This window comes from Pseudophryne corroboree, chromosome 2 (assembly GCF_028390025.1).
Source record: "Pseudophryne corroboree isolate aPseCor3 chromosome 2, aPseCor3.hap2, whole genome shotgun sequence".
NCBI lineage: Eukaryota > Metazoa > Chordata > Amphibia > Anura > Myobatrachidae > Pseudophryne > Pseudophryne corroboree.
Genome location: NC_086445.1, coordinates 578,725,733 through 578,752,928, shown reverse-complemented (window position 1 = coordinate 578,752,928; position 27,196 = coordinate 578,725,733). Strand labels below are relative to the sequence as shown.

The 27,196-nt window shown below is 46.8% G+C and overlaps 1 protein-coding gene and 1 pseudogene across 2 annotated transcripts in view; one reads left to right on the top strand and one right to left on the bottom strand.

The window, feature by feature from the left end:
* Positions 1–27,196, bottom strand: part of COL8A2 (collagen type VIII alpha 2 chain) — a 379,634-nt gene that overhangs the window by 111,319 nt on the left and 241,119 nt on the right. The window lies entirely within an intron of this gene.
* Positions 8,193–18,232, top strand: LOC135002288 (speedy protein 1-B-like; annotated as a pseudogene).

Genomic DNA, 27,196 nt, shown 5'->3' with positions numbered 1-27,196 from the left:
GTTGGACAGTGCATAAATCTAGTGCCACTGCTAGACCCTCAGTATTGACTATTACACTACCAGAGAGACCCAAGGAGAGTCATTTCAGCCTTACTATAGACATTTTAGCTGCATACATTGTTTCTGAGAGTGGATACCACAGAAAAAGATAGCCACAAGCTGTTACACTGCTTATCTACAGTAAAACTGTATTTCTCTAACGTTCTTGAGGATGCTGGGACTCCGTAAGGACCATGGGGAATAGACGGGCTCCGCAGGAGATAGGGCACTTTAAGAAAGCTTTGGGTGTGCACTGGCTCCTCCCTCTATGTCCCTCCTCCAGACCCCAGTTTTACACTGTGCCCAGAGCAGGATGGGTGCACTGCAGAGAGCTCTCCTGAGTTCTCTGCCTAAAAGCATTTTTTTTGGATTTTTTCTCTACTTTTTCTACTTTTTCACAGGGAGCACTGCTGGCAACAGGCTCCCTGCATCGAGGGACTGAGGAGAGAGGAGCAGACCTTCTTGTCTAAGATAGGCTCTGCTTCCTCGGCTACTGGACACCATTAGCTCCAGAGGGGGTGAACGCAGGTTCTTACTGGGCGTCCACCCCCGGAGCCGCGCCGCCGTTCTCCTCACAGAACTAGAAGAACAGAAGACAGAAGTCGTCAGGCGGCAGAAACATTCAGCTTCACGGAGGTAACGCACAGCACTGCAGCTGTGCGTCATTGCTCCCATACACCTCACACACTCCGGTCACTTTAAGGGTGCTGGGGGGGGCGCCCTGGGCAGCAATATAAACACCTCTTATGGCAAAAGACAATATACATGTACAGGTGGGCACTGTACATGTATATAAAAGAGTCCCCGCCCTATTTTTGTAAGTTTGAGCGGGACAGAAGCCCGCCGCCGAGGGGGCGGGGCTTCTCCCTCAGCACTCACCAGCGCCATTTTCTCTCCACAGCACCGCTGAGAGGAAGCTCCCCGGACTCTCCCCTGCTTACACACGGAGAAGGGGTGTTTAAAAGAGAGGGGGGGGCACATAATTGGCGGATAACATGTTATACAGCGCTGCTGGGGAAAAACATTTTGTGTTGGTCTCCAGGGTTATTGCGCTGGGGTGTGTGCTGGCATACTCTCTCTCTGTCTCTCCAAAGGGCCTTGACAGGGATACTGTCTTCAAAAAGGGGTTCCCTGTGTGTGTGAGGTGTGTCGGTATGCGTGTGTCGACATGTTTGACGAGGAAGGCTCGCTTAATGTGGAGGGGGAGTGCTTGAATGTCATGTCGCCGTGGGCAACGCCGACACCGGAATGGGTGGATATGCTGAATGTCTTGAATGCAAATGTTAATCTATTGCATAAAAGGTTACACAAGGCAGAAGCTAGGGATCAGTCAGGTAGCCAGTCCATGCCTGTCCCTGTGGCGCCAGGCCCTTCGGGGTCTCAGAAGCGCACCATATCCAGATCGATGACACAGATACCGACACAGATACTGACTCTAGTGTCGACTATGAAGATGCAAAATTACAGCCGAAGGTGGCAAAAGGTATTCGGTACATGATTATTGCCATTAAAGAGGTTTTGCATATTACTGAAGAACCCCCGGTCCCTGACACGAGGGTACACATGTATAAAGGGAAAAAGCCTGAAGTCACCTTTCCATCCTCATTTGAACTAAGTGAATTGTGCGAAAAGGCTTGGGAATCTCCGGATAGGAGACCACAAGTTCCCAAAAGGATTCTTATGGCGTATCCTTTTCCACAAACTGATAGGATACGCTGGGAATCTTCGCCTAAAGTAGACAAGGCGCTGACACGCTTGTCCAAAAAGGTGGCACTGCCTTCTCAGGATACGGCTTCCCTCAAGGAACCTGCTGACCGCAGGCAGGAAATTACCTTGAAGCACATTTTACACTCATTCACCGGCTATGGCGTCGGCCTGGGTTTGTAGTGCGGTTGTGGCATGGGCAGATTCCTTATCTACGGAGATTGACACCTTAGATAGGGATGTTATTCAAATGACCATAGAGCATATCAGAGATGCTGCCTTGTATATGAGAGATGCTCAGAGAGATATTTGTTTATTAAGCTCCAGAATAAATGCTATGTCTATTTCTGCTAGGCGGCTCTTGTGGACCCGACAGTGGACGGGAGATGCCGGTTCAAAGCGGCATATGGAGTCCTTGCCTTACAAAGGGGAGGAGTTGTTTGGAGACGGCCTCTCGGACCTTGTCTCTACGGCTACGGCTGGTAAGTCGAATTTCTTACCTTATGTCCCCCCGCAGCATACAAAAAAGGCACCGCATTATCAAATGCAGTCCTTTCGTTCCAATAAAAACAAAAAGGTACGGGGATCGTCCTTTGTTGCCAGAGGGAAAGGTAGGGGAAAGAAGCTGCACACAGCTAGTTCCCAAGAGCAAAAGTCCTCCCCTGCCTCTGCAAAGTCCACCGCATGACGCTGGGGCTTCCCGGGGGGAGGCAGATCTAGTGGGGGCTCGTCTTCGGTTTTTCAGCCACGTCTGGGTTCAATCGCAGGTGGATCCCTGGGCATTAGAGATTGTTTCTCAGGGATACAGGCTGGAATTCAAAGACTTGCCTCCTCGCCGGTTTTTCAAATCGGCTCTGCCGACTTCCCCGTCAGAGAGGGAGCTAGTGTTGGCGGCAATCCAAAAATTGTATATTCAACAGGTGATTGTCACAGTTCCTCATCTCCAGCAAGGAGAGGGATATTACTCGACCCTGTTTGTGGTTCCGAAACCGGACGGTTCGGTCAGATCCATTTTAAACTTAAAATCTCTGAACCTGTACTTGAAGAGGTTCAAGTTCAAGATGGAATCACTCAGGGCGGTCATCGCCAGCCTGGAGGGGGGGGGGATTGGATGGTGTCCCTGGACATAAAGGATGCATACCTTCATGTTCCGATATTCCCCCCTCATCAGGCGTTCCTGAGATTTGCAGTGCAGGACTGTCACTACCAATTTCAGACGTTGCCGTTTGGGCTTTCCACGGCCCCGAGGATTTTCACCAAGGTAATGGCGGAAATGATGGTGCTCCTGTGCAGGCAGGGGGTCACAATTATCCCATACTTGGACGATCTCCTCATAAAGGCAAGATCTCGGGAGAAGTTGCTGGACAGCGTGTCTCTGTCCATGAAGACGTTGCAGATACACGGCTGGATTCTCAATATACCGAAGTCCCAGCTAGTCCCTACAACGCGTCTGACCTTTTTGGGCCTGATTCTAGACACAGACCAGAAAAAGGTTTTTCTTCCGATCGAAAAGGTTCAGGAGCTCATAGCCATGGTCAGGAACCTATTAAAACCAAAAAAGGTTTCAGTGCATCATTGCACACGGGTCCTGGGGAAGATAGTGGCTTCATACGAGGCCATCCCTTTCGGCAGGTTCCATGCGAGGACCTTTCAATGGGACCTCTTGGACAAGTGGTCCGGGTCCCATTTACGAAAGCATCAAAGGATCACCCTGTCTCCCAGGACCAGGGTATCTCTCCTGTGGTGGCTGAACTGTGCTCACCTGCTAGAGGGTCGCAGGTCCGGCATTCAGGACTGGGTCCTGGTGACCACGGACGCAAGCCTCCGAGGCTGGGGAGCAGTAACACTGGGAAGAAATTTCCAAGGTCTATGGTCAAACCTAGAGACTTGTCTCCACATCAACGTCCTGGAGTTGAGGGCCATATACAACGCCCTGTTTCAAGCGGAGGAATTGCTTCGGAGAAAACTGGTTCTGATTCAGTCGGACAACGTCAAGGCAGTGGCTCATATAAACCGGCAAGGCGGAACAAGGAGCAGAGTGGCCATGGCAGAAGCGACCAGGATTCTACGCTGGGCGGAAGGCCATGTAAGCGCACTATCAGCAGTGTTCATCCCGGGGGTGGACAACTGGGAGGCGGACTTCCTCAGCAGGCACGACCTGCATCCGGGAGAGTGGGGACTTCATCAAGAAGTCTTCGCACAGATCACGTATCGATGGGGACTGCCTCAAATCGACATGATGGCATCCCGTCTCAACAAAAAGCTAAAGCGGTATTGTGCCAGGTCAAGGGATCCTCAGGCGGTAGCGGTAGATGCTCTGGTGAAACCTTGGGTGTTCAGATCGGTCTATGTGTTTCCTCCTCTTCCTCTCATACCCAAAGTGTTGAGAATAATAAGAATGAGCAGGGTCAGAACAATCCTCATTGTTCCGACTTGGTATCCGGAGCTGCAAGAGTTGCTCACAGAAGATCCCTGGCCTCTTCCTCTAAGGCAGGACCTGCTGCGGCAGGGGCCCTGTCTGTTCTAAGACTTACTGCGGCTGCGTTTGACGGCATGGCGGTTGAACGCCGGATCCTAGCGGAAAAAGGAATTCCGGAGGAAGTCATTCCTACCCTGATCAAGGCTAGGAAAGACGTGACGTTAAAACATTATCACCGTATATGGCGGAAATATGTTTCTTGGTGTGAGGCCAGAGCTGCTCCTACAGAGGTGTTCCATTTGGGCCGTCTGCTTCACTTCCTTCAAACAGGAGTGACTTTGGGCCTAAAATTAGGGTCCATAAAGGTCCAAATTTCGGCCTTATCCATTTTCTTTCAAAGAGAATTAGCCTCTCTTCCTGAAGTACAGACTTTTGTGAAGGGGGTGCTGCATATTCAGCCTCCCTTTGTGCCTCCGGTGGCGCCTTGGCATCTTAACGTGGTGTTACGTTTCCTCAAGTCACCTTGGTTTGAACCACTCAAAACTGTGGAGTTGAAATACCTCACGTGGAAAGTGGTCATGTTGTTGGCCTTAGCTTCGGCTAGACGTGTTTCAGAATTGGCGGCTTTATCACATAAAAGCCCATACTTGCTTTTTCACGTGGATAGGGCAGAGTTGAGGACTCGTCCTCAATTTCTGCCAAAGGTGGTCTCATCTTTTCATATGAACCAACCTATTGTCGTGCCTGTGGCTACACGGGACTTGGAGGATTCCGAGTCCCTGGATGTGGTCAGGGCTTTGAAGATTTATGTGACCAGAACGGCTAGAATCAGGAAGACTGAAGCTCTGTTTGTTCTGTATGCGGCCAACAAGGTTGGCGCTCCTGCTTCAAAGCAGACTATTGCTCGCTGGATCTGTAACACGATTCAGCAGGCGCATTCTACGGCAGGATTGCCGTTACCGAAATCGGTTAAGGCCCATTCCACTAGGAAAGTGGGCTCTTCTTGGTCGGCTGCCCGAGGGGTCTTGGCATTACAGTTGTGCCGAGCAGCTACTTGGTCGGGGTCGAACACCTTTGCAAAGTTCTATAAGTTGATACCCTGGCTGAGGAGGACCTCCTGTTTGCTCAATGGGTCTTGCAGAGTCATCCGCACTCTCCCGCCTGTTTGGGAGCTTTGGTATAATCCCCATGGTCCTTACGGAGTCCCAGCATCCTCAAGGACGTTAGAGAAAATAAGATTTTACTTACCGGTAAATCTATTTCTCGTAGTCCCTAGAGGATGCTGGGCGCCCGTCCCAAGTGCGGACTTCTTCTGCAAGACTTGTATATAGTTATTGCTTACATAAGGGTTATGTTATAGTTTATTGGTTGAACCGTGGCTATGTTGTTGTTCATACTGTTAACTGGGTAGTTTATCACAAGTTATACGGTGTGATTGGTGTGGCTGGTATGGATCTCGCCCTTAGATTTACAAAAATCCTTCCTCGTACTGTCCATCTCCTCTGGGCACAGTTTCCCTAACTGGGGTCTGGAGGAGGGGCATAGAGGGAGGAGCCAGTGCACACCCAGAGTCCAAAGCTTTCTTAAAGTGCCCTATCTCCTGCGGAGCCCGTCTATTCCCCATGGTCCTTACGGAGTCCCAGCATCCTCTACGGACTACGAGGAATAGATTTACCGGTAAGTAAAATCTTATTTTTATGTTGCATTGCATAGTACAGTACATGCCAATTATCCAGGGACAGACAACTGATGTATCATTGTGATCAGTGTATGCCTACCAGCAGGCTGAAACTATAAGTTAGCTAGTACTGAGGGAACAATGCCTGAACCCAGCAAGGATTATCTTCAGATAGAAATATCCACAGCAGCATTGCTGAGCTTTGAATAAATTAACAGGGCACCAAGGATGAAACATAGATGCTAAAGGAGGAGCTTGTTACAGAGAAAGCTAATTGTTCCAGTCAGGAAAGAACAACATTATTCCCTAGCTAGACCGCTGTGTAGTTCGTTGGGTTGACAGTAACTTGGTCAGCAGTCATTAGGTCGACCACTATTGGTCGACAGTGACTAGGTCGACACATGAAATAGGTCGACGCGGTCATTAGGTCAACATGGAAAAGGTCGACCTGAATTTTTTTTAAAATGGTGTTTTCTTTGTAGAGTGACCAGGAATCCCAATTAGTGCACCGTGTCCCCTCGCATGGCTCGCGCGCTTCGAACAAGTTGCCTCGCTCCGCTACCATTGCACTCAGAACAGGTTACTATTCCCAATCGTAATCCACGTGGATCGTAGAGTATGAAAAAGTTTTCAAAAATTAAAACAAAAATGTGAAAAACTCATGTCGACCTTTTCACGTGTCGATCTTTGCCACGTCGACCTAGTGACCATGTTGACCTAAAGATCATGTCGACATAATTCATGTCGACCAATAGTGGACAATCTAATGAGTGTCAACCTAAGTGCTGTCGACCTAAATACCAGATCCCCTAGAGAGTACTAGCTTGATTTCATCCCTTCATACCTCCCGTACCTCGGCCCTCATTCCGAGTTGTTCGCTCGGTAAATTTCATCGCATCGCAGCGATTTTCCACTTAGTGCGCATGCGCAATGTCCGCACTGCGACTGCGCCAAGTAAATTTGCTATGAAGTTAGGATTTTTACTCACGGCTTTTTCTTCGCTCAGGCGATCGTAGTGTGATTGACAGGAAATGGGTGTTTCTGGGCGGAAACAGGCCGTTTTATGGGTGTGTGGGAAAAAACGCTACCGTTTCCGGAAAAAACGCAGGAGTGGCCGGAGAAACGGAGGAGTGTCTGGGCGAACGCTGGGAGTGTTTGTGACGTCAAACCAGGAACGACAAGCACTGAACTGATCGCAGATGCCGAGTAAGTCTGAAGCTACTCAGAAACTGCTACGAGGTGTGTAATCGCAATATTGCGAATACTTCGTTCGCAATTTTAAGATGCTAAGATTCACTCCCAGTAGGCGGCGGCTTAGCGTGAGCAACTCTGCTAAAATCGCCTTGCGAGCGAACAACTCGGAATGACCTCCCTCAATCATTCAGGACTATTAACAACTAATCTGGAGAGACTAACTCTGGCAGCAAAGTGCACTGTAAAATTAATTAATTTGAACTGAGGTTTTAATTAATGGGGCCCAGATTGCAGAGTAATTCTTAGGTGACTGACAATTTTTGTTTGTGTATTTAAGATTGTTAAAATTGTCACTTATTTGTACCAATTTTTGGCAAAGTTGTGTTGGAGAGTATGCATACATTGTAATTTTTACCTGATGTATGTAAAGGTATAACAGAGGATTCTACTTTAAAAATGATATACATATTGTGGCTTGTGATCATTTCTTTTAAATTCTTACAGAGGAAAAAGCTTTTACAGAAGCATTCCCGTTTAATAAAAATCCAACAGACAGATTGTGTAGTTATTGTCTGTGTAAATTGTAGTTTGAATTGTACTGTGATCATGCTGTATAATAACCTGTTTCCATGAGGAGACTTTTTTTCTCAACCCATGAAAGGAAACCGAGAGGAAATAGAGACCTGTAGAACCTATAACCCTTACCTGAACCCAGCCTAGATACTTACCAGCAAATTGAACTGCACGTGACACTTACCCTGAGTGTCACAGAGATTTATTAATATATACTTTATACAGTCAAAATTCTGGCGTATACGTTAGTATGACAGGAAAGGTGCTGCCTCACCTCATCGCACGTCATTGGACGCAAACTAGGAAACCGTGTGATAGCACAAGTTATATGAGGTAAAGTGGTAGCTTGAAATGAAATGATCACTAGTCAACCTTTGCACGAGCAAAATAAAAAAGAGAGCACACCCTCCACTCAATGTTTTTTCTATGTAAAAAATAACAACTTTGATACATTATTGTTAAACGTCTTCATTATGGTGACTGGGACTTGCTTGGCTTACAGTAAGAGTCCATAGGAGCACGGAGGTGGTCGTATTTCAGGTGGTGGAGGTGGCCGTATTTCAGTATTTCCTGATTATGCTAGCAATGTTCAGAAAGAGAAAGCCTATTAAGAAGTGGCTAAGAGAGTTAAACATTGTTTATGCTATGTTGTTTTCAGCTGAGTCAGAAAAAAACATAGATATTCAAGCAAATGTGTCCAAGAAACCAGATCAGCCCTCAAGCCTGGTTCCCTTTTCAGTTCCCACAGTGAGGCATGTGCAGACTGCTCCTTGGGCTGCAGCAACTGATGATAGCAAGGGAAAGCAGAGGACTGCAGAGGGAAAGCTGAAGGCTAGTGTTGGTGGAGTGCGCAAACTGCATATCGCTGAGCGAGAGGTCCCAGCAGCAAGATCAAGTGATGCCTCCTGTGTCGAGAGTGCCATGCTTTCTACAGACTCCTAGAAAATCAGCTGATTCAGAAGTTCTTGTCTGTGGTTGCCGGTTTAAGAATTTCAAACCAGTACCATTGTTATGGTGTGAACATATTTTAAACATACAGGCCTGCACACCAGTGACTATATATCCATGAATTTCTTTGTTGCCTTGTACTTAGCTAACGACATGGAAGAGGATGAGGAGAATTATAAGTATGAGATTTTTTCATGGGTACTAGGAAACTCATAGCAAGAACTGTTCCCTCAGTTCCTGCAGTTATGGGACAGCTTGTGGGCTAAGATGAACTACCAAGCAGTTGTGAGTTGGAGATGCTGTGGTGAGATTATGTATAAAGACCCTTCCCATTGGGTCTGGCTCAGAGACTGTCCCATCTACCACAGTGGGGCCCACAGGAGTTACCGTCAAAATGAGAATCGCTTTCCACGAGGGCTGGGCTCCATCCAATATAGTTGCACTTTATGTCGGAGGTCTAGCCCCAGTGACACTGAATGAGCGACCTGCGGTGACTCCCCGATAGAGAATGAGTTTCACTAATGGACAGTGGTCCCGGAACTCATCCTGCCCTCAGATCTGCTTCTGGATCCTACGTCCACTAATGACAACCAAATACCTCCAGTGGCACAGTGTCACAACCCGGATTTGTTACCCCTGCTGCTGGGTTACTTACCACTCCTATCACTGGACGACTCGCTCTCTGGGCATAGTACATGCGTCTACTATCATCCCCAAGGGCCACAGGCTTCATTGTTTCCGGCCTTCTAGGCCACAGTCCACAGCCAGCCAAACCTCTAGCCAGTCTGAGCCATCCTGAACCACCGGACGGTGCTCATCCAATCCTGGCTAGTCCTAGGATATATAGTCTAGCTGCTGGCTCTCAGTATGAAAGCTGTGCTCCTGCATTTATTCTGCAGTTTTGTTCCTGAATGCTACATACCTCCCAACATGACCCTCTCCAGGAGGGACAGAATGCTCTGTTCCTGGACTTTTCTCTTAATCTATGCTTGCCATCACCTGTTCTGAAACACCTTTCTTATCCATTAACCTGTTCAACACAGGTGCCAGCAATCTTAAATTAAGAGAAAAGTTCAGAAGCAGAGCATTGTGTCCCTCCTGGAGAGGGACATGTTGGGAGGTATGATGCTGCACAGATTGATGATCCTGCTCACACCTGTGCAAACCACATCTCAGGCTGCACAGGTATTTCCAGCCTGTTCCTGTTACCTGATGCTGCTCCACACCTGTGCAAACCCTATCCCTAGCTGCATAGGTAATTCCAGTTTATTCCTGCTTCATTAGTTACGTTCCTGATTATCCACAGCTACGGGGATTCCTCAGCCGTTGGTATCGCTGTGAGGGCTGTCCGTGGCCACCTGTCCTTGTGGGTACCAATATGTCGGCCAAACTTGTCTGTGAGCGGCAAAAGTGACCCTACACCCTTAACATGCTTATCTGGTATGGTGATTTTGAAAAAATCACCATACCAGATAAGCATGTTAAGGGTGTAGGGTTAAATCACCATACCAGATAAGCATGTTAAGGGTGTAGGATCACTTTTGCCGTTCACAGACAAGTTTGGCCAACATATTGGTACCCACAAGGACAGGTGGCCACGGACAGCCCTCACAGCGATACCAACGGCTGATGAATCCCCGTGGGTAAGTTAGGGACAGTTAGATTCCGGACTTTTACATCTATATCTGGATACCACCAACCTAACCATTTCTCAAAAGAGCTGTAAACAGAAGTTTTTAAGTATTAATCATTATTGTTTTTTACAGGTGCCACACTCACTTTCTACACGCATAATTTAGCGCTCGTTTTAACCTACAATTATCCATTTTATCTGAGCTGCTTTTACATAAGCGCAGACAACATTTTTTTTATTTTATCCACAGCTACCATCCATTCCGGTGTACAGTCTGCATCCAGTCCTGCTATCAACTGAGTGCTCCCAGATCCTGGACTACAGCGACAACTCAGTGTAAGCCTGGTTACTACACTGCCATGTTCAGCCACTGTAGCATTCCAGACAAGGTACCAAGTAAGGAGAAGTGTCATTCTCTACCAACAGTATCAATCCAGTATCAGCCTGGTTAATCTACTGCTACACTCTTGTCTGCTACATATCATCCTGTCACCAACACCAAAGTCCCTGGTGGTATAGTGGGTACGATCCGTCATCTCTCTGCCGAGACTCGGATTTGATTCCTAGTCAGGAAAGCACCTTTCTTAATGCCAGGAGGATTCATCAGGCCTGCCTGCTTTACCTATACTTACCTATACACCTCCGGATACCCAAACAGACTATTTCCTGACACCAGTTCCACAAACAAACGCAAGCATGACACACAGCTGGGATTTGAGCCTGGCACCATGGCCTTGGGTTGGTACGTTCTAGATCAAGTAAAATGTCTGCTGTGCTCTTCTCCCAAGTACAGAATGCGGGAGACCTCGGCACTTATCACATGGGGATTCATCAGTCTACACAGAGTTAGAGAAGATAGACCAATATTATTGTTGGGATGCTTAAAAGTGAGATATTTGTCTCAATAATGTAACATAAATCCCTATTTAATTTGTAAAAAAAATACAAAAATAAAGATACAGTTTTGTACTGCAGCCATGGAGAGTGTCCTTTCTTCTTGTGAGAGCGGTTTGGGTGTATTAATCTGAACTAGTCTATAAACTTGGAGAGGCAATACTCAGAGGCAGCCTGACTGTTACATGTGTTCCCAGCTGGCACTCGTCCGAGGTAATATTTCTTCATCCTATCCTCACCCCAACTACACAAGCTGTCCACCAAAGTATATCATTGATGTCTGGAAACTGTCTGGTACATTCATTTCTGCTACCAACATATTGCAGTCAGCATGGTGCCAGCACTAAAAGCCTGAAACATCTATGTGCATCTATGTGCTTGTCAGACAACTACATGATTCATTCTAAGGACTCTTCAGAGGCCTGGCAGGTGGGCTGTAATTACACAAGAAAGCATTAGAGTCAATAGAGATTCATGTTGGATAATATTTCAGGGAAATCAGTGGAAACTAAGTAGAATCCAGACATTTAAATCACAAGATTAAAAGTAAAGAAAAATACCCACTTCCTGTTACATCCTTCTCTTTCTTAATTTATTATTTATTACCAGTTATTTATATAGCGCCCACATATTCCGCAGCGCTTTACAGAGAATATTTTGGCCAGTCACATCAGTCCCTGCCCCACTGGAGCTTACAATCCATATTCCCTACCACCTTTACACGCACACACATTCACACTAGGGTTAATTTTATTTGGAGCTAATTAACCTACTAGTATATGGGATTATGGGAGGAAACCCACGCCAGCACAGGTAGAATATACAAACTATACACAGTTCGTTCCATACTGGAAATTGAACTCATGACCTCAGTGCTGTGAGGCAGTAATGCTAACCATTACACCATCCGTGCTGCCCCGGATGGTGTAATGGTTAGCATTACTGGCTCACAGCACTGAGTTGTCCAACAGTTCACTTCCTTAATTCAAAACTGTTTTTCACTGATATTTACATCCCAATGTACTAACTGTGGGCCTGATTTGGATTTGTATGCAAACCCAATGGTTTATGTACAAATCCAATGGTTGGGTAAATGCACATGCGCAGGACTCATTCCGCGTATATGCATTACGGGTCCTGTGTGACTGCTCGCAGTCCCCCCATGACTACGTTTTGTAGTTGTGCCGAGCCCAGCGCAGACTTACTGGACCAGGCTGACCAGTTCTAATGGCTAGTCAGAGTATGCTTCGGCTTACACAGACTGGCCAAGGGTTATGATGCTGCATCTTCAGATGTAGCATTTGGATCACAGATACTGGTGGGAGGAGTCTTTTACCTACAGACGCTTCCTGCTGCATTTACATTTTAGTACAAGATTGCACAGCCACTTCCCTGCAGCTGTGCAATAGCGTACATATCGGAATCAGGCCCTTTGTCTTTCTTGTTTCCTGCATGGTACTGAATTGTAGCTGAGGGACCCCAAGCATATTGAAAGCAAGTGCTTCCACCAGGGGCGGAACTGTGGGAGGCAGTGGAGTCGGCTGCCGCCGGACTCCTGACCTCAAGGGGGCACTTTTCCTCCACTGTCTCCCGCTGGTGGCGATCGCTCGCTGCTACTTTTTTTTTAATGATTCTTACAGATGGAGGAGCTGTGTCCGTGACATGGAAGCTGCCTCCTGTATATACAGAGAGCTGGCACTGGCTGCAGCTAGGGGGAGCTCCATAGCGCAGCTCCTCCCGGGCCCTTCCAGTTAAGCAAGCCAGCCGAGTGAAGCTCTCTGCTCCTCCATCAGGCCGATGATAGCCAAAGGTAGGCACTGGCCTCAAGCTGTACTGTGGTGGGGAAGGTATAGTTGGGGGTGCTGGGGGGGCTTTGATAAATGTTGGAAGCACTGATTTTTGTGTGTGCATGTTTTAAGTGAGGTGTGTGTGTGTTTTTAAGGAAAGTTGTGTGTTCAAGTAAAAGAGGCATGTGTGTGTGTAAGTGAGAGGCATGTGTGTGTGCAAGTGAGAGGCATGTGTGTGAGAGGCATGTGTAAGTGAGAGGCATGTGTGTGTGTATAAGTGAGAGGCATGTGTGTGAGAGGCGTGTGTATGTGTGTGTAAGTGAAAGGCGTGTGTTTGTGTAAGTGAGAGGCATGTGTGTATGTGTTTGTAAGTGAGAGGCGTGTGTGTGAGAGGCATGTGTGTGTGTGAGGCATGTGTGTGTAAGTGAGAGGCATGTGTGTGAGGCATGTGTGTGTAAGTGAGAGGCATGTGTGTGAGATGCAAGGATTAAAGGAGCATTTGAGCATTTCTACAGGACTATGGGGGTCATTCCGACCCGTTCGCACGCAGCGGTTTCTCACTGTGGTGCGAATGGGTGCGGAATGCGCATGCGCGGCGGATGCTGTGCGCGTGCGCAACATTGCCCGGCGACAGAGGTCGCTGAGGTAAGCCACGCCTACCGACGGAAGCGGTCGCAGAAGCGACCGCTAAGAAGATTGACAGGAAGGAGGCGTGGCAGGGCGGATCCGGACCATTGGAGACTGTTTTCGGGGAGTGATGAGTAAAACGCAGGCGTGTCCAGGACAACGGAGGGCGGAGGTGTGACGTCAAAGCCGGGCCCATCATCGCTGGATCCATCGCACAGGGTAAGTATGTCCAGGGCTGGTCTATTTCTGCTTGAAATTTTTTTTAGCTTAGCAGGGCTGCACAAGCGATCGCAGCCCTGCTAAGCTAAAATACACCCCCCCCATAGGCGTGGACTATTGATCGCAGCAGCAGCTAAAAGTTGCTGGCTGCGATCAACTCTGAATGACCACCTATGTACAGAGCACACACCTGGTCTGGGTACACGCTACCTTACAAATATATGGAGGGGTGTCCATTTCTGAATGTGTGTGTGTGTGTGTGTGTGTGTGTGTGTGTGTGTGAGGCGTGTGTGTGTAAGTGAGAGGCATGTGTGTGTTTAAGTGAAAGCAGCGTGTGTGTGTGTGTGTGTGTGTGTGTGTGTGTGTGTGTGTGTGTGTTTTTAAGTGAGGGAGGCATGTGTGTGTGTGTGTGTGTGTGTGTGTGTGTGTGTGTGTGTGTGTGTGAGTGAAAGAGGCATGTGTGAGAGGCATGTGTGTGTTTTTAAGTGAAAGAGGCATGTGTGTGTTTAAGTGAAAGGCGTTTTTGTGTTAAAGTGAAAGCGGCGTGTTTGTATGTTTAAGTGAAAGAGGCGTGTGTGTGCTTTTAAGTGAATGAGGTGTTTGTGTGTTTTTTATATATATTGGCACACCGCTGCGCCAAAGCATCTCCATCGAGACCTGCTGGCGGGTGAGGGAGCACTGTAGGTGTACTATAAAGGTATGCTGGTATCTGTTTTTATTGTAATGACTGACTTGGAGTGCGTCCACTTTTTATGTGTACCTATATTACTATTGGGAAAGGTACCTGAGCACGCTACGGATAGTTACATATGGTATGTGTGTGTATATGTAGGGGGGTACCAACATTTATCATACCTCCGGGTGACTGGGACGAACTTACGCCACTGGCTTCCACACTGATGTGGGTCATGTTGATTAAGAAAATAATGGGCCTGATTCGGATAGCACTGTATGGTAATGCAGCAAGAAGCATCTATTACAAGCAGATGCAGCAGTAGTGATCCAACCTGCATTCTAGGATGCAGCATTGGATCAAGGCATCCACCATCAGGCAGCTTGCGGCACCATGGTACTGTGCAAGTCACCCATCGCAATGGCCAGGAAATCTCCATCCAAGGACGAAGATCCCCAACCTCTTCACTCCCCCTAAATGCAGTGACACACCTCCATTTATCCAAACAGAGTCCCCCCTCCCCCAAAATGGCATCAGACTGTCAACCACTAACAGCCTAATGCCTGATTGCAGGACCCGTTCACGCACGCACAGAACAGGTCATGTGCATGTGCAAAGTACCAATAATAGGCACTTTGCACATACTGTCGCACCTCCAACCACAAGTGAATGACTCCCAATATCCCAATGTGGTCAGGATCATGTTAAAAACTTTTGACTTCCATGGTTCCTTATCATTTTCTCCCCCCTCCCCCTTAATACTCTTTCACTACAAATTATTATTTGGTTTTTGTTTGTTATATTATATTACTAAAATAAATCCAACCTTACTTATTTCAAGTTATTTGATAAAAAATTTCTATTCATTAGCTGTCTTGTTATACCATTTATACCACTTTATCCATTAATAATTGGTACATTTCTCCAGTGTGACTAATCTGCAGCGGTACAGTACTTCTCTACTTGCAGCTTATCTACTATTTGTCTGGACTTCAACTTTGTTGCTTTACCTCTGGTTTTCAAAGCGTCCAGTACCTCTTGGCTGCAGTCTACTCCACCATCACAAGTTAAAACCCTCACTCTTGGCTATTAACATGTATTCCATTACTTTGACACAGATGCTACCATGTTTCCTATAATATTTATTACACCTCCAACCAGAGCCGGTCCTAGGCATAGGCAAACTAGGCAAATGCCTAGGGCATTTGGAATGCCTAGGGGCACAAGCAGCTTCTGCTGATTAAAAGGATATTCGGCAAGCCTATATTCTGTGTGTGACTGCGGTTCTATCTGCATACGAAATGCATTACTATTGTGCGGCATTACGTGTATAAAGTGTACTACAGTACTTTGTGGAGTAACGTATAGAAAGTGCACTACTGTGTGGTCTAATGTGAATAAAAAGCAATATGGTGTGGTGTAATGTGAATAAGAAACACTATTGCATGATATAATGTGAATAAAGTTGCAGTACTGGGTGGCGTAATTTCAACTGGGGGAATTATTGTGTGGCCATGCCCCTTCCCAGCAAGATGACGCCCCGTTTTGGGCTGCGCACCAAGGTGGTCATTCCGAGTTGTTCGCTCGCAAGCTGCTTTTAGCAGCTTTGCACACACTAAGCCGCCGCCTACTGGGAGTGAATCTTAGCTTATCAAAATTGCGAACGAAAGATTAGCAAAATTGCGAAAAGACATTTCTTAGCAGTTTCTGAGTAGCTTCAAACTTGCTCGGCATCTGCGATCAGTTCAGTGCTTGTCGTTCCTGGTTTAATGTCATAAACACACCCAGTGTTCACCCAGACACTCCTCCGTTTCTCCAGCCACTCCTGCGTTTTTCCCAGAAACGGTAGCGTTTTTTCACACACTCCCATAAAACGGCCAGTTTCCACCCAGAAACACCCACTTCCTGTCAATCACACTACGATCACCAGAACGAAGAAAAAAACCTCGTAATGCCGTGAGTAAAATACCTAACTGCATAGCAAATTTACTTGGCGCAGTCGCAGTGCGAACATTGCGCATGCGCTGTTAGCGGAAAATCACTGCGATGCGAAGAAAAATACCGAGCGACAACTCGGAATGACCCCCCAAATGTGCACACTGTTCCTATTTAAAATATAGGGGGTAGGAGCACCAAAATGAGGACTGCTATGGGTGAGGGGTGATGGTGCTGGGAAAAGGGTACAGGGTCAAAGGCGGAACTAGCGTCTGTGCAAGTGGGCACCAGCCAAAATCTTGCCTAGGGCATCATATTGGTTAGGGCCGGCTCTGCCTCCAACTCCAGCTTATTCAGGCCTGATAATGAATGTTTTATTTAATATACAGATTGTATTTAGCTTATTCTTATTGCATCTTTCTTGATTTTTCAAACCCCTCAGTGGCCAGATAACTTTTTTATATCAATCTACTTCTGCAAATATTATGCTTTTTTATTCCACGCAAATATGAAGAAAAATCTGCACTTTTTATCAAATCCAGACCTATAACCTTTGGCCTCTGGTGTTATTTTTTTACAAGATTGAATAGATTTGTACTTATGGGCATCTGATAAAACAAGAAAATATACCAAGAACCGTTATTGTTTATTCTTCACATAGTTATTTTTATGCAAATAGGCACACAATTAAGTATATTCTTTATGACAATGCCTACATTTTCTCATGGCAGTGATCCAATTCAGTGCCCAATTTGTGATAGTAGATACATCCGTTCCTGTTTGTGGCTCACAGGGCAGCAATTTAGCAAAACAAATTTCCTTTTATTGCCTGACTGATAAAATACAGTATTTATACCAATATATTTTAATATCTTCTTAGTGAGAGACTCCTCTATACCAAAACAATTTTTCACCTGCTCATTGGATATGACATAAGCTCCTTCTGCGTTCCACATACATATTTACACTCTCTCACTCGCTAAGATTCAAAATACTTTCCATTGTTTACTGTGGAACACATCCTAGAGCACTTCAGAAAACGTGGAAAGGTTTTCAGTACTTGCGTCTCTTACTGTGGATAACAATGATTCAGAGATTACATAGGGGGAAGGTGAGCAGCCAAAATATTCCCTCAGCTCTACTGTTCTTTTAAACTCTAGGCCAAGTAATCCGTTTTCTGGAACATCAGGCCATAATAATGGGGTTATATTATTTTGCCAAACTTTGTGCTCCGTTCCTTAAAGTGAAATTTAACATACATGACTATCTTATTCTGGTATGCAGCAACTGCAGTGAGTTAGCCATTAGTAAAGTTAAAATGCAAATTCAAAAATATGTTTTATCTTGTCCTGCTGGAAATACAGCAAGTAGAATACAGTTAGGCTTGTTAAAATGCATTATATTTTAATTAGGTACAGACTGTTGACTGTTATTGTACGGTATAATTTGTGGGAACTACATCTGTGTATTAAATGTAACAATTAATATAATGATACAGACAGGGAAAAACGTATTGGTACTCTTACTGCTCACTGAAACAATACTTTATTCCTCCTGGAAAGTTATTCAATTAAAAGCTATTATCTCATGTATGTCTGCATGCCTTTGTTATTTCAAAGGATAAAGCAAACACAGTGTGAAACCAGATACATTATTGCTTATTCTTCATAAATATTTTAAAATGGCCTGGACAGATTTGTTGGTACCCCTTAGAAAAGATGATTAACTATTGGATTATAGTGATATTTCAAAAAATTGCGTTCTTGAATTAGTATCACACATGTCTTTAATCTTCCAATTAGTATTTCGGCCTATGTTAATGGAGAAAAGTAGTCAGTCTGATGTTTGGTATCATCGTGTGCACCATATTGACAATAGACCAGAGAAAGCAAAAGAGAGAGATGTCTGAGGAGATCAAAGATACATTTATAGATTATAGAAAAGCGCATTAAAGGTAAGGTCTATATGACCATGTACAAGCAGCTTGATGGAAAAGTGACCCCACATTAAATAGAAGAATAGTGAGAGTGCTAAAAAAAAAAGAGAGAAAGCTCTGTCTCAGTCGCAGGTTATGGGTCCCCCAACAGGATGACCCAAAACACACAGCTAAAAGCACCCAAGAATAGATAAGAACAGAACATTGGGCTGTTCTGAAGTGGCTTCCCACGAGGGGTGTGAAATAAGTTTCTATATGGGCAGTGCATAGGTAGAGCAGACATACAGTAATCTGACTGTCTGGTTGTGAACTGTAATCTCCGACAAATATTCTTGTGAAATGTCAAGGCACAGAACCGTATATAAGCAGCACTGCACACCGAAGAAGTAAGTATGTTCATTTCCTTCACAAACTTGTTATGGAGCTCAACACGGGCCAATGGAGAGCCATGATCTTCTACGACTATAAGAGTGGTCTGTAACAACAGGAGAGTTCTGACCAACTGCAAGCTGCTTTTTTGGGAGGAAGCACTATCCCGAACCACTTTGTTGCAGAATTTTGGCCCTGGAAAACGAGGATCACTGCAGTCAACCTGTGTCCACCATTACTGAGGAAAACGCTACAGCCATTTGGGAGTTGAGGTTGATGCCAGGGTGACCATGGCCCAGAAAAGCTTGGCCTGAGCATGGTTTCTGCACACTGGCGGCACCTGACTCAAGGGCAGATGGAGGCTTGGTTGATTTTGTCCCACCAGTGGCGATGAATCCTGGCCCAGTGGACTCCAGTTTGAGGTGCACCTCCACAGAAATTCTGACATGAGCACAGCGTGGCCAAGCAGATGGTGGCTGTGTTTGTGACAGCGATTGGTCATGTAGCTACAGTACCACTACTGCAGAAGCGCACTGCCACTGAAGACTGGTATGCCAACCAATGCCTGCTGCAAGTGTCGGAAACCATTTCCAGGAGCCGTCCAAGAAGGGTTGGGTATGGGATCCCGGAGGTCGCAATCCCGGCGGTCAAAGTACCTACACCGGAATCCCAACTGTCAGAATGCCGGCAGGGGGGCGAGCAGGGCGGAGCCTGTTGCGGGCTTGCTACGCTCGCCACGCTGCGGGCTCGGCTCTATTCCCACTCCATGGGTGTCGTGGACACCCAGGAGTGGGAGTAGCTGTGGTGGCGTTGCCGTCATTCTGGCAGTCGTGATTTCCACCACTGGAATTCCAACTACATCCCGTCCAAGAACTCACGATTATGGTGTCCTTCTCCATCATGACAATGTACCTGCCCTCAATTCCAGGAAAGTGGTGTTTTTTTTGGCCCATGAACACGTCCAGGAGCTTGGTCATCTGCTGTACAGTCCAGACCTGGTCCCCTGAAACTTCTTTGTGTTCCCACAAATCAAGTTCTAGATGCATGGGAATAACTTTTTGAGTCACCGGAAGTTACAGTGGAGACCTTCATCCAACATGTAGAAGACATACCTGATTCGTACTGATACAGCTGCATCACCAATGGTTTGAGAGCATGCAACTTTACATAGACTCCTCTGGCGAATACTTTGAGAAAATGTAATATTTACTTTGTTTTTAAATATAAAACTTTTTGTGCATCCAGAAACTTATCGCACACTCCTCGTATAAACCCTGATCTGAATTCCATCAAATGGAAATAGTTGAAACATGCAATCTAGAGAAGGCACCCATCAAACCTGAGGCAGCTCTAGCAGTTTGATCAGGAAAAGTAAGCCAAAATATCTGTTTATACAGATGCGTCCACATACATCTAACCTCATGTTAAACAGCCCTTCTAGTCACACCATGTTGTAGGGTGACTCGGTAGCGCTGATCGTGTTTACGTGCAACTTTTTCCATTTGAATGAATGATATTCGCAAAATGAATAGGACGCACACACAGCTTATGCTGATTAAAGTGATATGTGACATGCCTATATTCCGTGTGCGACCGTGGCTGTATCTGCATATGAAATGCTACGCTACATTTTTTTCATAGAAAACACTGTAACGTACAGTACCATTTCATATGCAAATATAGCCGCAGAGTGACGCAGGCAGAATATAGACAGTGCCAGCATTTCAGCTAAACCCCCTCTCCCCTCCCCCCCCCCCGGTTTTGGCGAGCAGAAATGCGCAAAAAGGTTTATCCATTTGAACGCTTAAACTAGACTTTTGTGTTGCGCCCATTAAATCGAACCCCACAATCTCCCCTCACTTTAGATAAGAGATTGTGCACACAAAACACAAAACAATTGAATTCCCCCCTTTTATTTTAAATACTGTTCACATGACCCTAACTGACGTCTTCATGTCATTTGTCATATATCTACAGTTCTGGATCTGAAAGCCCAGCGTCTCAGCACATGCGCCATCTGCTGAATCATATCACAGGGTCACCCTTACTTCTGGGCCCTATAATAGCTTCAGTAACTTAATGTGAAAATAGAGATTCCAAATTACTAAATAAATGGGTCCATTATCTCCGTACAGTTCATTAGAGCCTTTTCCTATCTGTCTGTAAAAATACACAGGCAATGGCAATATTACAAAGTATTGTCTTCCAAACACACTGCTGCTGCATAACATAACAATGTTTCTCTTACGTCCTAGAGGATGCTGGGGACTCCGTAAGGACCATGGGGTATAGACAGGCTCCGCAGTAGACATGGGCACTCTAAAGACTTTAGAATGGGTGTGCACTGGCTCCTCCCTCTATGCCCCTCCTCCAGACCTCAGTTAGATCCTGTGCCCAGAGGAGACTGGGCACAGGGGTGCACTGCAGGGGAGCTCTCCTGAGTTTCTCTGAAAAATACTTTTTGTTAGGTTTTTTATTTTCAGGGAGAACTGCTGGCAACAGGCTCCCTGCATCGTGGGACTGAGGGGAGAGAAGCAGACCTACTTAAATGATAGGCTCTGCTTCTTAGGCTACTGGACACCATTAGCTCCAGAGGGTCGGAACGCAGGTCTCACCCTCGCCGTTCGTCCTGGAGCCGCGCCGCCATCCTCCTCACAGAGCCGGAAGATAGAAGCCGGGTGAGTATTAAGAAGAAAAGAAGACTTCAAAGGCGGCAGAATACTTCAGATCTTCACTGAGGTAACGCGCAGCCATTGCTCCCACACATACACACACAGCGGGCACCGTAAGGGTGCAGGGCGCAGGGGTGGCGCCCTGGGCAGCAATATAAGCCTCAAGGGACACTGGCATTTAAAGTAGATACTGCGGAGGCAGTATATTAATAAAGCCCCACCAGTATAAATAATTTGAGCGGGACCGAAGCCCGCCGCTGAGGGGGCGGAGCTTGTTCCTCCAGCACTAACCAGCGCCATTTTCTCCACAGCACACTGCAGAGAAGCTGGCTCCCCGGACTCTCCCCTGCTGAGCACGGTTACAGAGGGCAAAGAAGAGGGGGGGGGGGCACATTTAATTGGCGCAGTGAATGTATGTATATATATATATATATATATATTTATATAAAAGCGCTGTACTGGCTGGGATTTTATTCCAGTGTCAGGTGGCACTGGGTGTGTGCTGGCATACTCTCTCTCTGTCTCTCCAAAGGGCCTTATTGGGGGACTGTCTCCATATAAATATATCCCTGAGTGTGTGGGGGTGTCGGTACGTGTGTGTCGGCATGTCTGAAGTGGAAGGCTCATCTAAGGAGGAGGTGGAGCAGATGATTGTGGTGTCTCCGTCGGCAACGCTGACACCTGATTGGTTGGATATGTGGAATGTTTTAAATGCAAATGTGGCTTTATTACATAATAGATTGGACAAAGCAGAGTCCAGGGATAAAATAGGGAGTCAATCCATGGCTTTGACTGTGTCACAGGGCCCTTCAGGGTCTCAGAAACGTCCCCTGTCCCAAGTAGCAGACACTGATACCGACACGGATTCTGACTCCAGTGTCGACTACGATGATGCGAGGTTACACCCAAGGGTGGCTAAAAGTATTCATTATATGATTATTGCAATAAAAGATGTTTTGCATATCACAGATGACCCCTCTGTCCCTGACACGAGGGTATGCATGTTTAAGGAAAAGGTAACCTTTCCCCCATCTCATGAGCTGAACGCGTTATTTGAAAAAGCTTGGGAAACTCCAGACAAAAAACTGCAGGATTCCCAAGAGGATTCTTATGGCGTATCCTTTCCCTGCACAGGACAGGGTACGGTGGGAATCATCGCCCAGGGTAGACAAGGCTTTAACGCGCTTGTCCAAGAAGGTGGCGCTACCGTCTCCAGACACGGCAGCCCTCAAGGATCCTGCTGATCGCAGACAGGAAACTACTTTAAAATCAATTTATACACATACGGGTGCTTTGCTCAGACTGGCAATAGCGTCGGCTTGGGCTTGTAGCGCTGTAGCAGCTTGGACAGAAACCTTGTCAGATGACATTGATACCCTAGATAGGGATACCATTTTATTGACCTTAGGTCACATTAAAGACGCAGTCTTATATATGAGAGACGCTCAGAGAGACGTTGGGCTGCTAGGTTCGAGAGCCAACGCCATGGCGATTTCTGCTAGGTGTGCCCTGTGGACCCACCAATGGACGGGTGATGCAGACTCAAAGAGGCATATGGAAGTTTTGCCTTACAAGGGTGAGGTTTTATTTGGTGAAGGTCTCGCGGACCTGGTTTCCACAGCTACCGCGGGTAAATCTACTTTTTTACCTTATGTTCTCCCACAGCAAAAGAAAACACCTCAATATCAGATGCAGTCCTTTCAGCCGCATAAGTCCAGAAGACGTCGGGGGCTCTTCCTTCCTCGCCAGAGGTAAGGGTAGAGGGAAAAGAATGCCTGCTATGGCTAGTTCCCAGGAGCAGAAGTCCTCCCCGGCTTCTACTAAATCCACCGCATGACGCTGGGGCTCCACTGAGGGAGTCCGCGCCAGTGGGGGCACGTCTTCGACTCTTCAGCCACGTCTGGGTTCAGTCAGACGTGGATCCTTGGGCAATGGAAATTGTATCCCAGGGATACAAGCTGGAATTCAAAGACGTGCCTCCTCGCCGGCTTTTCAAATCGGCGTTACCAGCTTCTTCCCCAGAAAGGGAGATAGTTTTAGCTGCAATTCAAAAACTGTGTCAACAACAAGTGGTTGTCGGGATTCCCCTAGTTCAACAGGGGAAGGGGTACTATTCAACCCTGTTTGTGGTCCCGAAACCGGATGGCTCGGTCAGGCCCATTCTAAATCTAAAATCCCTAAACCTGTATCTAAAAAGGTTCAAATTCAAGATGGAATCTCTCCGGGCAGTGATCTCCAGCCTGGAAGGGGGGATTTTATGGTGTCACTGGACATAAAGGATGCATACCTTCATGTCCCCATATATCCCCCTCATCAGGCGTACCTGAGATTCGCTGTACAGGACTGTCATTACCAGTTTCAGACGTTGCCGTTTAGGCTTTCCACGGCCCCGAGGATTTTCACCACGGTAATGGCCGAAATGATGGTGCTCCTGCGCAGGCAGGGAGTCACAATTATCCCATACTTGGACGATCTCCTGATAAAAGCGAGATCGAGAGATCAGTTGCTGAAAAGCGTGTCGCGCTCCCTGAGAGTGCTGCAGCAACATGGCTGGATTCTAAATCTAGCAAAGTCACAGTTGGTTCCAACGACTCGGCTATCTTTCTTAGGCATGATTCTGGACACGGAACAAAAGAGGGTTTTTCTCCCAGGAACAAAAAAGCCCAGGAACTCCAGAACATGGTCAGAGACCTGTTAAAACCGACAAGAGTGTCAGTCCATCAATGCACTCGAGTACTGGGAAAAATGGTGGCGACCTACAAGGCCATCCCCTTCGGCAGGTTTCATGCGAGGACATTTCAGTGGGACCTTCTGGACAAGTGGTCCGGGTCCCATCTTCAAATGCATCAGAAAATAAGCCTGTTCCCCAGGGCCAGGGTGTCTCTCCTGTGGTGGCTGCAGAGTGCTCACCTTCTAGAGGGTCGCAGGTTCGGCATTCAAGACTGGGTTCTGGTGACCAGGGACGCGAGCCTCCGAGGATGGGGAGCAGTCACACTAGGAAGAAACTTTCAGGGCCTATGGTCAAGCCAGGAGGCTTGTCTACATATCAACATACTGGAATTAAGGGCCATATACAATGGCCTACGACAAGCGGAGAATCTTCTTCGCGACCTACCGGTTCTGATTCAATCAGACAACGTCACAGCCATAGCTCATGTAAACCGCAAAGGTGGGACAAGGAGCAGAGTGGCAATGGCGGAAGCCACAAGGATTCTGCGCTGGGCGGAAAATCACGTAAGCGATCTGTCAGCAGTCTTCATTCTGGGAGTGGACAACTGGGAAGCAGACTTCCTCAGCAGACACGATCTCCATCCAGGAGAGTGGGGACTTCATCAGGAAGTTTCTGTAGAGATAACAAGTCTTTGGGGACTTTCTCAAATAGACATGATGGCATCACGCCTCAACAAGAAGCTTCAGAGGTATTGTGCCAGGTCAAGGGACCCTCAGGCAGTAGCAGTAGAGGCCCTGGTGACACCATGGGTGTTTCAGTCGGTCTATGTGTTCCCTCCTCTTCCCCTCATCTCAAAAAATATTGAGAATCATAAGACGAAAAAGAGTACAGACAATACTCATGGTTCCAGATTGGCCTCGAAGGGCCTGGTATTCGGATCTTCGGGAGATGCTCACAAAAGATCCATGGCCTCTTCCTCTCAGGGAGGACCTGTTGCAGCAGGGGCCCTGCGTGTTCCAAGACTTACCGCGATTACGTTTGACGGCATGGCGATTGAACACCGAATCCTAGCTGGGAAAGGTATTCCGGAGGAAGTCATCCCTACTCTGATAAGGGCTAGGAAGGAGGTGATGGCAAAACATTATCACCGTATCTGGAGGAAGTATGTATCTTCGTGTGAAGCCAAGAATGCTCCTACGGAAGATTTCCACCTGGGCCGTTTTCTCCACTTTCTACAGACAGGAGTGGATATGGGCCTGAAGTTAGGCTCCATTAAGGTACAGATTTCGGCCCTATCTATATTCTTTCAGAAGGAATTGGCTTCTCTCCCAGAAGTCCAGACTTTTGTAAAGGGAGTGCTGCACATCCAGCCCCCTTTTGTGCCCCCAGTGGTGTTACGGTTCCTAAAATCTCACTGGTTTGAACCGCTTCAAACGGTTGAATTAAAATTTCTCACTTGGAAGGTGGTCATGTTGTTGGCCTTGGCATCTGCAAGGCGGGTGTCCGAATTGGCGGCTTTGTCTCACAAAAGCCCCTATCTGATTTTCCATGTGGATAGAGCAGAGTTGAGGACTCGTCCTCAATTTTTGCCTAAGGTGGTTTCATCGTTTCATATGAACCACCCTATTGTGGTGCTGGTGGCTACGGGAGACTTGGAGGATTCCAAGTCCCTGGATGTAGTCAGGGCTTTAAAATTTTACGTAGCCAGGACGGCTCGGGTTAGGAAAACAGAGGCACTGTTTGTCCTGTATGCAGCCAACAAGGTTGGCGATCCTGCTTCTAAGCAGACCATTGCTCGCTGGATCTGTAACACGATTCAGCAGGCTCATTCTACGGCTGGATTGCCGTTACCAAATTCGGTAAAGGCCCATTCCACTAGGAAGGTGGGCCCTTCTTGGGCGGCTGCCCGAGGCGTCTCGGCTTTACAGCTTTGCCGAGCAGCTACTTGGTCGGGTTCAAACACTTTTGCAAAATTCTACAAGTTTGATACCCTGGCTGATGAGGACCTCATGTTTGCTCAATCGGTGCTGCAGAGTCATCCGCACTCTCCCGCCCAGTCTGGAGCTTTGGTATAATCCCCATGGTCCTTACGGAGTCCCCAGCATCCTCTAGGACATAAGAGAAAATAAGATTTTAAACCTACCGGTAAATCTTTTTCTCCTAGTCCGTAGAGGATGCTGGGCGCCCGTCCCTGTGCGGACATATTTCTGCAAGACTTGTATATAGTTGTTGCTTACATAAGGGTTATGTTACAGTTAAGTTCAGTCGTTGGCTGATGCTGTTTTGTTCATACTGTTAACTGGTTGCGTATATTCCAGGTTATACGGTGTGGATGGTGTGGGCTGGTATGAATTTTGCCCTTAGATTAACAAAAATCCTTTCCTTGTACTGTCCGTCTCCTCTGGGCACAGTTTCTCCAACTGAGGTCTGGAGGAGGGGCATAGAGGGAGGAGCCAGTGCACACCCCTTCTAAAGTCTTTAGAGTGCCCATGTCTCCTGCGGAGCCCATCTATACCCCATGGTCCTTACGGAGTCCCCAGCATCCTCTACGGACTAGGAGAAAAAGATTTACCGGTAGGTTTAAAATCTTATTTTCTGTATTTGTCATTAACATCATTATTTATATATAGTATGTATATAAGTAGACAGGCAATAATTGTATATAGACTAGTCTAGTACACACTGACTTGCTAAAACGTTCTATTTCTCCAGGTATTGTCATTAGCATCATTAGTAACAAAGTTGTACATGCAGCCAGGAAATTAATGCTACCCAGTATAGTTAATCCAATGGATAAAATATGTATTACCCGGGATGCCGGCTGTCACTATCCCGACAGCGGCATCCCACCCGCTACAATGCCGGTAGCGGGCGAGAGATACGAGTCCCCTTGCAGGCTCGCTGCGCTCCCCACAGGATCTATTCCCCATCTATGGTTGTCTTGGACACCCATGAGTGGGAATAGCCCCTGTGCACTGGTATTCCGGCTGTCGGGATTCCGGCGTCGGTATCATGACCGCCAGGATCCTGACAGCTGGCAAATTGATTCCCTCCCACTCCAACATACAGTACCAGCTGCCAGCTGGTACAAAAATAATAATAATTTTGTGTTGTTTTGGTTTCCTTGTAGTCAGTCTATATACCACTTCACAGTGATGCACCTTTTCATTGTAACATTATACACACTGTAATAATGGGAGGAAACGTAGCCCAAAACATATTTTC